The sequence below is a fragment of the Zonotrichia leucophrys genome, chromosome 17 (genome assembly GCF_028769735.1).
Source record: "Zonotrichia leucophrys gambelii isolate GWCS_2022_RI chromosome 17, RI_Zleu_2.0, whole genome shotgun sequence".
NCBI lineage: Eukaryota > Metazoa > Chordata > Aves > Passeriformes > Passerellidae > Zonotrichia > Zonotrichia leucophrys.
The window spans coordinates 10,400,352-10,415,420 of record NC_088186.1 but is presented as its reverse complement, the minus strand read 5'-3'; the positions used below and the strand labels follow the sequence as shown (position 1 = coordinate 10,415,420).

At 49.0% G+C, this 15,069-nt stretch overlaps 1 non-coding gene across 1 annotated transcript; it reads left to right on the top strand.

Annotated features, from left to right (window-relative positions):
* The first annotated feature begins 12,862 nt into the window (after positions 1-12,862).
* Positions 12,863-12,935, top strand: TRNAT-AGU (transfer RNA threonine (anticodon AGU)). The gene has a single exon. It is a non-coding gene; the product is annotated as a tRNA-Thr (tRNA).
* Positions 12,936-15,069: the final 2,134 nt, after the last annotated feature.

The following is a 15,069-nucleotide window of genomic DNA, read 5'->3' as shown; positions in this document are numbered from 1 at the left end:
TGCGGGGTCTGGGGTCGGGTTCGGGGTCCCTTTTGCAGAGGCCGGGGTGAGGAGAGCTCCGGGTCCGCACTAGAGGGCACTCCTGCCATGCAGAACCTGCACAGGCTGCAGCATCCTCCCGAGGCTGCAGGGCACGCTGCAGAGATCTCTGCTCCTGCTGAAGGGACAAACCCCCCAGCACCCTCCATCCCTGCCAAAATCTCCTCCTGGGGTCTGCAGGGGGTTATGGAATGCAGGGGTCACCGTCCCTAAAGGGTTTGTTCATGAAGGGCCAGCCCTGGCCTCAGGTGGGGCTTCAAACAGGGGCAGGGATTTGGGATTTCTTGGCTGACCAAACTCCCAGGTCTGCCAGGGACTGTGGAGTGGCCAAACAGGAGGGACCAAGCACTGCTCAGGTGGAGGGGAGTGGGAATCTCATGAGTTCAATCCTCACACCACTACATGTAGATTCTTTAACTTTTTTTCTTCTGTTAAGGTTGGGAGTAAAGCACTCAAGACGGTATTTCGTGTTCAGACTCAGATGTTTATTACTGCATATCTATATTACAGTCTTATAAGTTGTGAGTTTTACAGCATTTGCTAATAAGCTACAAAATGGCTAACTATTTTTTTCTATAAGGCTTTTAAGGCTAAACTATCCAATTAAGAAATGACACCTACATTATTTTCACTTTTAACTCAATAACTAATCTTTTGTGTCTTGCAATGTGGACTTTTCTGTTTAATTTAAAAACACTACTTAAACTTATGAAAGAAAAGGTAAAGAAGAAGGACTAGCTACCATCCTAAACCTTCTATCTTAGTTTTATAGATACTACTGCACTCTAAAACTCTAAACTCTAAGTTTTCTACTATGTGATATTACACACTTCTATTTAAACTATACACCCATAATCTTAGTTCTATTATTCAATTTTGGAAGCCTTCTTTACGGCTTCAGTTCAAATACAGTGTTCTCTTGAGGGTCTGTGCCTTTCAGCACAGAAAGTTCCAAATTCTCAGTATCCAGGCTTCTAACAGGCGCCAGGTGCCATGAGCTGCTCCAGGAGAGCCTGCGTGGCTGCCCCAAGTGAAAATGGTTCCTCCCCAACCCTCTGGAGACCTTGGAAAAAGCCACCAGGCACCACATGGATGGAGGGCGAGCCAGCTGATAAAGCCTACTTGGATTCCTAAAGGCCTTTCACAGAATCTTTATCAAAATTTAAGGAAATTGAGAAAACAGAGGACAAAGGTTCTGGCATGGGCTGGTGGTTGAGAAGAGGTGGAGGTCTCTTGGAAGGTTGCAGTTTATTGCAGAGACACGTGAACAGTCCCTGTTTTGGCCCGCATGTTCTAAGAATGAGTTGGAGTTCTTCAGTGCTCAGTCTCAGAGTTGTTTATTGCATCTTATCTATAAAAATTTTTCTCCTGCCCAACCAAGGTCTGTCCAGCAGGACAGCTCCAGGCACACTGCCTGCCCCTGGGGTGGTGTTATCTCTTTATACTAAAAACTACATATAACATGTTTACAATTACTTTCCAATACCTATCACCTGTGTTAAACAGTGAGTTTCTACTCTAAACCAATCCAAAACTGCCAACATCACAGCAAAAGATGGAAGTAGAGAAGAAGAAGAAGAAAGGCTAGACACACCCAAGTCCCTCCATCTTGTCCCCAAAACCCCTATTCTAAAAACCCCAAAATCTACCTTTTCACCTAGTGATAATTTTATTATTACACTACTTAAACGTCTGTGGCTTTCAGGTCTTCATACAAAGCTGGTAATTTGCTCCACGGGTTATAATCAAATCCCCAGGTGTTCTGGGCTGTGTGCCAGGGTCTCTGAGCCCCCTGGCAGGGGTCCTGGCACCTCTGGGCACCCAGAGGGATGCACTGAGTTCCGACAGAGGTCAGTGGTCAGCTCTGATGGGGGGAGATCTCCAGCAGCCCCCGTGGGCTCTGTGCTGGGGCCTGGGCAGCTCCACACGTTCATGGACTGGGAGCAGCCCTGAGCAGCACACCCAGCGTTCTCTGGTGATGAAAAGTTACTCAAAGCACGAAGGAGAAGAGCAAACTGTGCCAGGCTGCAGGGGGATGTCGCCAATCTGTGTGAGCAGGCCATGAAATGGGAGAGCGGATCTGGTGTTGATAAGTTTACAGTGGGCCAGCTGCTGACAAAGCCGGGGGCCCAGGCTCACCAGCACCCTTGGGAATGAGGCAATTCCACAAAAGAATGTGAGTGCTTCTGCCACTGGAGCAGAAGTTCCCACGCTGTCTGCAGCAGGAGCTGACACCATCAGCCTGTGGAGCAGGAACCCCCACAGCAGCAGCTCTTGCCACACACGCGGGGCCTGAGCTCACATTTGCTGCCAAAATCCCACAGGGATCGGCTTCCTCGGCGTTATTTTGATTTTGCTCTCGGGCTTGAGCTCAGAGGATGTGAAATATGTGTGGCAAATCCACTCCCCACATCACATCTCCTGTGTGGAGCTGCTGGGCCTCAGACAACAATTCCCTGTCTGCAGCCGGAGGCGGCCGATCCGGCTGGGATCTGCTGCTGCTGCTGCTGCCTGAAAACACAGCTCCAACCACCCTGCCTGCCCTTCTTTAGGATACAATAATAAAGCCTTGTGCTGTCTTAATAAAGGAAACAGGATCACATTTTACTTTCCCAAGTTTCTCACTGCAGGGAATTTTATGCTTGATCCATTGTTCCCCTGCCTCTCTGAGTCTGAAGGAGTTCAGACATCACCCACCTCTGGTGGGGCTCCAAACCTGATTTCAGGGCTTCTGCAAAAGTTCCTTTCAATAACCCCACCTCCAAACCTCACTTCCCATGGCTGATTTCTGCCCTTGGATATTTGGAAGCTCTTTTCTCCTGAGGAGCTCAGCCCGCTCAGGCTGTGCAGACACAGATTGTGCTGTGCTGGCAAAATTGACTGATAAGGAATTTAATATGAAAGGCTGTTCAGAGAGGAGAGGAGTGAGATTGTGTCAGTTGATATTCCCAAGAGCTGGAGCCCGGGGCTGTGCACAGGCACTGCTTCTGTCTGATGTGACAGTTCTGCCCCTCTGATCAGGATTTCTCCAGTTCTGCCCTTCCAATCAGAATTTTTCCTCACTGGAAGCTCAGGTTAGGAGAGGTCAGGTTCTTCTGCCCCAGCCCCCATGTCCTGTTACCTTCTTCCCAGTAGCGGCTTCCCCAAACCAGAGATTTCTGGGCTTTCTCATCCTTTCAGGCCTCTGGAGAAGAGCCCCAAGGACCTTCCCCCACCAGGGAGTTGCTGGTTCTGGTCTCTATAATGGGATGCCCAATTCTGCACCTGGGATGGGACAGCCCTGGATGTACAGACTGGGAAAGGGTCCTGGAGGTCCTGGTTGATGGCCAGTTGGACATGAGCCTCCAGTGCCCTGGGGCCAGGAGGGACATCCCTGTCCTGGGGGCATCAGGCCCAGCATTGCTGGCCAGGCCAGGGAGGGATTGTCCAGCTCTGCTGTGGGCTGGGGCAGCCTCACCTCCACTGCTGGGGCAGTTTTGGGCACCACAAGATGATCTAAGGATGACCCCAAGGATCTAAAGCTGTTAAAGAGTGTCCAAGGAGGGACATGAAGATGGTGAAGGATTTAGAGGGGAACTGTGTGTGCGGAGTGGCTGAGGACACTTCATTTGTCTCCTCTGTCTGCTGGAGGACACTGAGGGGAGGCTCCTTGGGATCTGCAGCTCCTCCCAAGGGGCAGCTCTGATCTCTTCTCCCTGGGACAGGGACAGCAGCCAGGGCACGGCTGGGGCTGGGCCAGGGCAGCTCAGGCTGGAGCTCAGGGCAAGGCTCTGCCCCCAGAGGGTGCTGGCACTGCCCAGGCTGCCCAGGGAATGGGCACGGCCCCGAGGCTGCCAGAGCTCCAGGAGCCTTTGGGCAGCGCTGCCAGGGGTGCCCAGGCTGGGGCTGCTGGGGGGGCTGGGCAGGGACAGGGGCTGGGCTGGGGGATCCTGGGGGGTCTCTCCCAGTTGAGGAGTTTCTGGGATGATCTCCCCTCTGACCCTCAGCTGCTCCATGCCCAGAGGCAGCTGAGCAGTGACAGTGGAATCGCTGCAGTCCCATCACTCCACCCTCACCCTGCTGGGCAAACCCCTCCAGGCACTCTGTCATGGATCCCAGCACCATCTGTTCCTTTGCTCGTGTGAAGAGCCATCGATTTCAGGGCACAGCCAGGAGTGTTTATTTTGTAGATGGTTTGTGAGCTCAGTCATTCACTCCAAAGCTGAGAACTGCACCCACAGGGAGCCCAGAATCCCAGATTTAGAGGAAAACCTCACTCTTAGCCCACACTGGAGAGCCCAACTCCCACCAGAAGCCCTGCAGGGCAATGTCTTCTCTTTGCCTTCTCACATGGAAACTGCACTGGTTTTTCCCCATAATTTAAGCCTGCTGACGATGAGCAAGGCCCATTTAATTTGCTGTCCTTGTTTGCTCATTAATTCCACTGAATTACTTTATTTACTAACATGCTTCTTCTAAATTACTTGATTACTTAACTAAATTTATTTATTTACAATGGATAGCAGAAGAGAAAAACAGCTGCAGTGGATCCCTGCTGACAGTCCCCCAAACCACAGCCTGAGAGTGGCAGTGAAATCCCTGGATTTTGGGTGCTGCCAGCACATTGCATAAGCTCTGGGCAAAGCAGCAGATGAGTCCCTCAGAGGGACATTCCCTCACACCTGGGGGCAGATTTTTTTGTTATTTTTGTGTTATTTTATTGTCCCCAGATGTTGCTTGTCCAAATGCCCCTGAAGCACAGACTGAGTGGTGTGAACAGCACAGAGCAAGCCATGGAAACTCTGGGGGGATTCTGGCAGTGTGAGACCTCCTAAATTATGGGATTAACAATGGATTCAGCTGGAAACCACAGAACTCTGAGCAACCAACTGAACAAATGGAGATAAACCAAACCCCCTTTGGCTTCTTCATTCCTACCAAGTGTGCTGAGTTTTCTTGGGTGGGTTTTTATTTAGTCTGGAATCATGGAATCTCCTGAGCTGGAGGGACCCCCAGGATCCCCCAGCCCAGCCCCTGTCCCTGCCCAGCCCCCCCAGCAGCCCCAGCCTGGGCACCCCTGGCAGCGCTGCCCAAAGGCTCCTGGAGCTCTGGCAGCCTCGGGGCCGTGCCCATTCCCTGGGCAGCCTGGGCAGTGCCAGCACCCTCTGGGGGAAGAACCTTTCAGGCAGCACAAGCCAAGAAGAGAAGCAAAATCCATGTGGTTCTCTGCAGTGCCCTGAATGAAAATTAACAGCAGCTTTTCCAGGAGAGCCCGAGGGAATCCTTCTCATTCTAAGAGCCTGAATGAGGCTGTGTGATATTAGAGAGTGTGATAGGAAACAGATTTTAGGGAGAGCTTCCTGAGGGCACCCAGAGGAGAGTCCTCCTCCCAACCCTGGGCATTTGGGATGAACAACAGCTTGTTTACTCCTACAGAAGTTCCTGCTGCTGGCCTGAGAGGAGTTAGGAAAGATGGTTTCTCCAGCAGCTGCTGTAAGCCAGATTGGAAATATTTGTTCAGGAATCCATGGTTCTGTGTCTGCTTGGTGTCCCATAAGTACCCAGGGGTCCCAGTGAATTCACTCTTCAGTCACAGCACAGGATTATGGACCCTGTCTTTATTATTCAGATCTGGCAGACCCAAAATCAAGTCAAGCTCAACCTGCTCAGCTCGTTTAACTTTCCTGCTGCAGGTGAGGTGCTGTCTCCTACCCTTCTGATCAGCTTTGGCACTGCAACATGCAGCAGTGAATGCACCTTCCCCAGGGCGCAGCAGAAAATGCTGCTTGGTCTGGTGGTCTCGTGATGCAGTTTGGGTCAAACAACCTCCTGTTGTCACATTCCACCTATTTTATCCTTGAATTTGTGCTCCTGCTGCCCACCACGAGCTTGATCTGAGCACTCAGGATGGTAATATTGACATTTCAATGAGATTTTTGCAACAGACAAGTTTAAATCTCCTCTTGAAGTTGCATTAATTTTGCAAACTGAGTGTGTGTGGTGCTGTTGCAGCTACAGCAGGGACAGTCTGGAGTTAACTCTTGGAAATTACATGGCAGCAGAGATTCTCATCTGCAGCAGCTGGACACGTTCAGCATCACTCCTGACAAACCCACTGCAAGCCCCACAGCTGATAACAATCCACAGCTCTGTGCTGGACCATCTGTGCTGTTTCCCCTTGGGAATTCTGGAGCAGCAACACGAAGGTCACCAGTGCAAGTGAGAGATTTTGTCACTGCCTTCAGCTTCACCTCTGTAGATTTTACAGATTTCCAGCCCCAGGGCCAAGAATTTTCTGCAGTGCCCAAGGATTACTGAGCTCTTCACCCCCTCTGGCTCTCATTTCTTGCTGGTTTGGATGTGCAGGAAAGCAGGCACATTGCCAGGTGCCAGAGGAGGTTCTAGCACAAGGTCTGCCTTCCTGCATTACTTAATTGCATTTGTTGCATTCCTGGTATTTATGTTTTTTTTTCCTACAGGGCTGTGAGAAGTATTTGAGCTGTCAGTGGTGCTGTGCATTCCTAGACCTTCCATCTGAGCCCAACAAGCTGAGTTTTTGGAGAATTTAACACAGGAGAGGCAGTGATACTGCCAGGGACCAGCATGGGAGTTTCACCGGGCTCTGCTTTGGGTGATTCCCATTGTTGGGCCTCATTTGTGCCCCAGCAAAATGACCATGGCAATGTTTGTTCTTTGCTCCCTGAAATCCTGTGTTTTACAGGGCTGAAGTGGCACAGCTGAGAGGCTGCAGCTGGAGCAGTCACACCAGAACAGGGGTGTATTTTTATCCTGTTCAGAATAGGGGGTATGTTTATTCCTGTCAGAACAGGGGTGTAAATCCCTATTTTTATGCACTTCCAGTAGTAACCTCTGATATACTACACTAAAGATGGGGAAGGAATTTTTTTGCCCTCTCTCATGATTACCATTACATCAGGACTGAGCCTCAATAAGTCTTTTTTTCTTTTTCTTTTTTCAATAAGTGATTTTTCTCCTGCAGCCCACAGGGTCTGACCTGGCTCACAAATGGTTAAGCTCCTGCAGCTCTGCAGCTCCTCTGTAATTAAGGGCATCTGTCAATAAAACATCTCCTCTCTCAGGGCTGACAGGTGCTAAGGGCTGCCTTGAGCTGGGGTTTATTCCCAAGGAGCTCCAAGGGCTCTGCCAATCCCTCCTGGGCTCAGGGGACCTCGGAGCCTCCCCAGAATGGTGGCCCTGGGCTGGTGGCAGGCCCGTGGTGCCCATGGCAGGGCCGTGGTGCCCATGGGGGCCTGTGCCATGCAGGTTTCCAGCTGTGCACAATCCCTCTGCTTCTGGGCACTGGGATACTCAGAAATACCAATTTCTTCATGTGTCACAAGTGTTCCTGAGGATTCCTGGAAAGGCAGTTTGAGCTGTGCCCACAGAGCTCCTCGGGCCTGCACAGCACCAGCAGCTCCACGTGCTCTGCACAACAAGCTGGATTTTGCTCTTTGCTAATCTGAAACGGGTCAAGGGTAATTTAGACCAATTTTGTATCTGAGGAGGGCTCCAGGGAGAAGTTGCAGCAGCTTAAAGAGAGGCAGCTGCATTCCAGAAATAACTCCTGTTCCCTCAGCACAGGAACAAACCGGGCACCCTCAGAGCAGCGGGTTTGTTCCAAATAAACAACACAACAGTTTTAGGGTTTTTCCCAGGACTTGAGGAAACTCCTCCTGGCTTCCAAGAAAACTTTACAAGGGTACTTTAAAGGAAGGCAGGAACTTTAATGCAGGCCCCTGGGCCCCTGGGCTGTCCCAAGCACCAGCAGGCCGGGAGAGCCTGGGGGAGCCAGTCCAAACCTCCAGGTTCTTTTTAAGGCCAGAAGAAACCCCCTGCCTTGTAATAGTGCATTAATTATGTCAATTTTCTCTTCTAATTTCATCTTTTCACTTCTAAAAGGATATAAAATAGTATCAAGTATGGCTACAAGAATGAAATGAGTTTTTTCTTCTCCATGAATCAGATCAGAAATGCTGCTGAGATTTTGTGGCTTTCTTATAATTAAGAGGATGCAACTTGTGAGCTCTTGGTAGAATCATCACCAGGGTTTATTCATGCAGAGTTTTGCAGAGTCCATCCCATTGTCCAGCCTTTATGTGTGAGCTGAGGTGGCCTCTCATCCCCAGTTCAGATCCGAGCTGGGCTCCAGGGACTCTGGGCTTGTCAGAAATCCAACATGATGTAACAATTTCATTTGCTGGAGATAAATACCCAGTAAATAATGCCAGCAAAGCTCTCTGTTCCTTCAGGAGGGATGTTTCCATCCATGGAAAACAAACATCTGGGCTTTGGTTTGTTGCTTTATTGCTGCCCATTGCTGCCTTTTGCCTTTACAGAGCAGCGGGAGGTCACTGTCCAGGGACTCCCTTTATATGACTTTTGTTCAGAAAATACTCTTGAAGATTGCAAAGATTATCCATGAATCATGCCCATAATGCCTAATTTGCTGCACACAAACATTTCCACTTTGTAGCAATTTCCCTCATCTCTGGATGAAAGAACACAGTGGAAACTCTGATTTTCCATGAAAACCAGAGGCATTGGAACTGTCGAGTTCTGCTTTTCAGACTCCGCATCTCACAGTATTTTCAGGGAGTCTGGATACAAAAAGCAACCAGGAAGCATCTGATATATCTTTTAGATAAAATCTAAAAGAGTGATTGGACTCTGCAATGATAATTTTTGCCTTAGTGGGCAGACAATATTTAAGTTTGTTGCAGCTAACAGGTAAATTTTAACTAAATAAGTGAATTTACTGTTGGGAACTAAAGTTTATCAACATGGCAAGTGAAAAATATTGTGTTCTACAAGCAGAGAGCATCCAGGATATGGGTTTGACCAGGGCAGAAGTCAGTGGTGGAAACTGTAGTGGATAAACATCTCTGTAAGATGGGGCTTGCTGAGATAAAGAGAGCAAGAATTGCACATTTTATCTCCAAATTGTGCAACCTCATGAACTTTGAATTCTTCAGCCCTCACAGTCATCACCATCTCTCACCAGTCTCATTATCCCAATTCAGTCACTAAACCTGGGCAAGGTGGGCTCTGTGTCAGGGCCCAAGCAGCCAAATTCACCAGGACTGCTCCTGAACCCTCCTGAACAGCAACAGGACTCCTACTCCTCCCCATGGGAAGAAGATGAAAGGTCTGTTCCAGAAGAAAAGCAGAATTGTGTCAGCAGCCCAGGGAAGCTTTGTGCTGGCAGACAATGTATTGGTGCTGGGTTTGAACTCAAAAGTAACTCATGTAGAAATTCTGGGGCAGAGTTTTCCACCTTCCTGATAATCAAATGGTTCTCAGAGTAGAAGCCAAATCATAGTACCTGGCTATAAACACAGATCCAAACATAAAAAACAAATCAAAATCTCATTTCTCATTAGCCCAGAGCCCACTGAACAAAAAAATTCATGATGTCAAAATTCATCAGCAGTCATTTCATAATGATCCTGGACAAACTTTGCACCAGGACTTGGCCAAGGCACGGTATGGAAAGGCAAAATGTTCCAGTTCCTTCAGACTCCACCAGGAGAAAGTTCCTTTATTGTCCAATCCATTGGTAGCTGAGGTTGCCTTGCCAGGACCTAGCAAAGAGATGGCCATTCCCATCTCATCCAGCAATTATTATTCCTTCCAATTTTCCTCATTTTTCACAGCAGCTTTCCCTCCAGTTCTCTTGGAGAGGCCCTTCAAGTACTGAAAAGCTATAATGAAGTCACCTTGGAGCCTTCTCTTCTCTTCTCTTCTCTTCTCTTCTCTTCTCTTCTCTTCTCTTCTCTTCTCTTCTCTTCTCTTCTCTTCTCTTCTCTTCTCTTCTCTTCTCTTCTCTTCTCTTCTCTTCTCTTCTCTTCTCTTCTCTTCTTCTTCTCTTCCTCTTTCCTCCCTTCCCTTCTTCTCCCTTCCCTCTTCCTCTTGCTGAATTCCCAATTCTCTCCATTCTTCTCTCGCGAGCCCCCCAGCCTTCTTTTCTTGTGGGGAACAATGGCAATGCTTCATCTCTCTCTCTGCATGGCTCCAGCAGTGCAGAGGACAGCCCGAATGCTGGGATGGGGACCCAAGCTTGGTGAAACCACTGCCATGCATGCAAGTGCGAAGAAGTTCACCTTGTGCCAGAGATACTGCAACGTGCAGGAGAAAGATTTCCCTCTTGGCAGTGGGAAGAAAGTCATTGCAGGAGTTCCAGGGGTAAAAGTAGAACAAGGGGCAGCCTTGCAGGAACCAGGCCCTTCATCTGAGGGTGCAGGTGCAGCCCTGCCTGGGGACGGGGCACAGGGTGCCTGGGTCACACCTCAGCAGTCACCATGAGAAGGGAGAGAAAAACAGGAGAGATTCTGGGATGGGATCAAACAGAAAGTGAAATCTGGATGCCCAGGATGTGGGGGCAGTGCCATGAGGGCACAGGGCTGCCAGGGCTCAGCACAGCCTCTCCTGGTGCTCACTGGTGCCAGAGGCCTCTGCAGCAGTTCCAGCTCCACTCCAGGCCAGCTCTCAGCACTGCAAGGGTCTGCACTGAGGTTAAAACATCCAAGTACTCCAGAACACACAGACATTGGGAACCATGGCAGAGTTTCTGCCAGGAAAGCAAGGACACAACCTTTCCAGCACCAGGCAGCCTTCCACATTCACCACTCCATCACTTCTCATTACCAGGAGCATTTATTTCTCCCCAAAGTGGTCCCAGCACCAGCACACATTTAAACCATATTATTTTCCATGTCCAGCTCTGAACACAGCCTGTATCAAACTGCTCCATTACTGCCTTCTGCCAGGCAGTCTCTCATGGCTCAGCCATGTGTTCCCAGGCTCCAAGCCCAGCTGCTCTTGGAAACCATGCTCCAAGCACATGTTCCTGCATGGGATGTTCATTATTATTTTCAGCTTTATTTTATTGGTGCACGTCCTCCCTGTGTGCCCCCAAAGGGCTGCTTTCAGCAGCGTTTGTACAAAGTTGTTTGATTGGCTTCAGGCTTCTTTGTGAGTTTATCCAATGCCAAGCTCAGGCACTGAACCCATGCCAGGTAATTCATCATTTCTCCTTAAATGCTATAGACAGAATCCTGCTCTTAGCTTGTCAGATAAAGGCCTGAGAATTGCCTTTCAGCCCACCTAATGAGGGTTTGTGTTTTTCTACGCTTGGGAGGATGGATGGTCTTAATTTCTGGTTTCTTTCAAAGAGAGCAATTTTCTTCCACAAAAAAGACCAGGAATAATAGACACAATGTGGCTTATTCTGAGTCACCCTTTAACCATTTGTACTTATATTTTCTCTTTGTGCATCTACCCTGAAACTCAGAGTCCTCTTCAGCTGCTGCTGTACATTTTCCCCTGCCATGAGACATTTCTGTGCCTGAGGGTTTAATGCACAGCCAGCATCCTCTCCTGGCCTTGCTGACAAATCCTTCCCCCAAATTTGAGGTGTTTCAGACAGGAATTTTCTATTGCAGTTCTGCAGGAGGTGCCGGTTGGATGTGAGGAAGCTGAGATTTGGTGCACAGGGGCCAGAGCTCCTCCTTCTGTGCACAAATCCCCCATGGGCACCGCGGGGGGATCTGCAGGAGGAGTCTCCCATTCACTCTGGCACTGCCCACACTGAACAATTCTGCACCAATATTCCTGGGCACCACAGGGCTTCTCATTGGCCAAATGCTAAATCCAAAGCTCTGTTCTCTGTGATTCTTGCTCCCTCCACATTCACCCCACTTTTGACACCTCCAGCCTCAGATGGAGAGTGCTCAGCCCTATCCATCAGACTCAGCCTGGAGGTGGCACCCAAAGGGGCTCTCAAAGGGAGGATGAAGCAGCAGGGAAGGAACAAAACATGGACTCCTAAGGAGGGAGTGACAAATGTGAAGAGCTGAGAGGGAGAAATAAATACACAGCTGATTTCCAGTGGGAGCAGTGGGGTACAAGAGAATCCCAGACTGGTTTGGGGTGGAATGGACACTAATGGACATCCAGTGCCACCCCTGCCATGGCAGGGACACCTCCCACTGTCCCAGGCTGCTCCCAGCCCTGCCCAGCCTGGCCTTGGGCACTGCCAGGGATCCAGGGGCAGCCCCAGCTGCTCTGGGCACCCTGTGCCAGGGCCTGCCCACCCTGCCAGGGAACAATTCCTGATTCCCAATATCCCATCCAGCCCTGCCCTCTGGCAGTGGGAGCCATTCCCTGCATCCTGTCCCTCTATGTCCTTATGAAAAGTCCCTTTCCAGTTCTCTTGGAGGCCCTTCAGGTATTGAAAGGCTACAATAAAGTCACCTTGGAGCCTCTTCTCTTCTCTTCTCTTCTCTTCTCTTCTCTTCTCTTCTCTTCTCTTCTCTTCTCTTCTCTTCTCTTCTCTTCTCTTCTCTTCTCTTCTCTTCTCTTCTCTTCTCTTCTCTTCTCTTCTCTTCTCTAGAATCCAAATTCCAAATTCTCTCAGCATTTCCTCATATGAGAGGGCCTCCAGATTTTGGAGCATCTTCATGGCCCCCGTTTCTTTCATTGTTTGCCAAATAAGTGCAATAACTATGAAGAGCCGCAATATCAACATTTCTTTGTAAACTTCTCAAGTTTACAAAGAAACTTGAGAAGTTTACAAGTTGGCTGGGGAAAAAGGAATCATCCATCCTGATGTCCTGACAGGGATGAGCTGAAGGAGAGTAAATTCCAGTTTTGGGTTCACCTTGTGCTGGTGGTTTTGTGTCTCTGATGGGTTTTGGTGCAGTTTGGAAAGAGAATTGAAAATCTTTGGAGCACATTCCAGCTGTGCTGGGGCCATTTCACACCAGAATTATGGGAGAATTCTGATATGAAATGTTTGCAGAGGCAAAAGCATCCAAAATTCAGAGGCTCCATAGCTCAGGGGTTAGAGCACTGGTCTAGTAAACCAGGGGTCGTGAGTTCAAATCTCACTGGAGCCTTGGCAGAGTCTGCATCTGCTGCAAGGACCTCACTGCTTTATCTTCCTGTTTATTCCCAAAGTGTTCCTGATGCTGTTTTTTGGAGCACCCACCCCAGCCTGAGTGAAATCCCCCAGCACCCACACCAAACAACAGGCACAGAGAAGCAGAGAAATGAGCAGTGGTCAGAGTTGTACCCTTGAAATACATTTAATGCACAGCAATCAGAGAAGGGGAACATCCAGTAATGGGGTTTGGAGCCCTCTGGACCCTGCAGACTTTGTGGGGGTCACTGATGGACAGAGCTGGAAGGGCTGCCAGGTATTTACAGTCAGAGCTGCTTCATCTCTTCAGACAGCAGCAGGAGGATCAAATTATGGCTCCAGAGCTCAGTAATTGCAGAGCTGGCTGAAAACATTATAAATATGGTTTGTGGAGAATCAGCAACATCAGTCATCTGCAGAGCCCTGCTGGGGGTACAGGAAAGGGATCATTTCTAAGAATGAAGTAATAGGTAAGAATTAACCTATTTTGCATCTTGAATTCCATGAATTGCTCTCCAGATTTATGAGATTTCCCCCTCTGCCTTTGCACATCTCTTTTCCCTATTCATTTTCAAGTAGACTCCCTATATTGAGTCCAAATGAACCAAACCAGTGATGGAAAAGGTAATTTCTGAATTTCAAAAGGGCCTTTTCCATATGAGGGAAAGAAGGCTCAAAAGCCTGAAAGATTTTTTTCTTGTGGAGGGGGACACAGGGTGGCATGAAGGACATGGGGCTTTGTTTGCCTCTCCCCAGACTGGTTCCTTCCAGCTCTGCTGTCCCAAAAAAGTGAGCTTTGGAGGGTTGATGTGTTTCCTCCCCAGGTGACCTGCAGGAATTTCCCTGATTTCCCTGCATATATCCCAGTAAGGACAAAGAAACAGAAGCCAGCAGGGTTCCCATTAATCTGCAATTAATAAATGAGCACAAGTTACTGTTATTGTAACCCTAGGTCCTGGAAAATGGGCAGATGGGTTTTACTAAAAGGGAATTTATCTCCAGGCTGTTGTGGCTGTACCTGGATTCCCCCTGTCCCTCATTCCAGCTTTATCTCTTTATTTGGCTTTCAGAGGAGACCACAGAGCAAGACCCAAAAATATCTTTGTGGTTCAAGTTCACTTTTGCAATCAGGCTGTGGGTTCAGCTTAGCTGAGCCTGGTGGGGATGGAAATGATCCTCTGAAAAATTAATGTCTTTCCTTTCTGTGCAAAGAGGACAAATGTTCAGGATGTGTTTTGCTGAATTCTTAATCTCTGCAGTAGCTGATATTAATGCCAGAGCTCCTCTCCCAGTGACCCTGCTGCAATGCAGAGCCCAAATCTCTGATGCTGCTTGTTGAGCATCAGCTTGGGCAAAGATGATTTTACCAGGGAACCTGGAATCCCTTTATATCCATCACCCATCATCTCCTTCTCTTTCAAAGACTGAGCTTGACTAGAGAGGGAAAGAGGGTGAAGTGTTTATAACCAAATCCTGAAGCCCAGGTAAACATGGGAGGCAGGAGGGCACATCTTCCTTGTCCCCAGGGAATGGGCACGGCCCTGAGGCTGCCAGGGGTGCCCAGGGTGGGGTTGTTGGGGGGTCTGGGCATGGACAGGGGTTGGATGATGCTGTGGGTCCATCCCAGCTCAGGAGATTGCAGGATTCTGTGATTCCATGGTCTGTGTTCCCCGTGGGATGGAAATGCTGCAGAGATGTTCAGAGGTGAGGGGAGGTCGTGCAGCTCTGCCCCAGGATGGGGCCAGGCTGGTGCCCTGGGGGTTTGTTCAGGGTCAGGGTTGTGACCTGCCCAGTCCACACCCAGACAGGCTTTTGTCAAAGACATCTTTCTATGAAAATCCTTTCCTTAGGATTTTTCCTCCTGAGAAGCTGAGAGGCCTCAGGAACAAAATGTAAACAATGATTATCTGCTGCTGTGGAATGCAACAGGTGCATCTGGGATTGGTCTCATGTGCTGGTTTCTAATTAATGGCCAACCACAGTGAGCTGGCTCGGACAGAGAGTATGGGACAGAGCCTTTGTTATCATTCTTTCCTTTCTATTCTATTCTTAGCCAGCCTTCTGAGATGAAACCTTTTCTTCTATTGTTTTAGTATAGTTTTAATGTAATA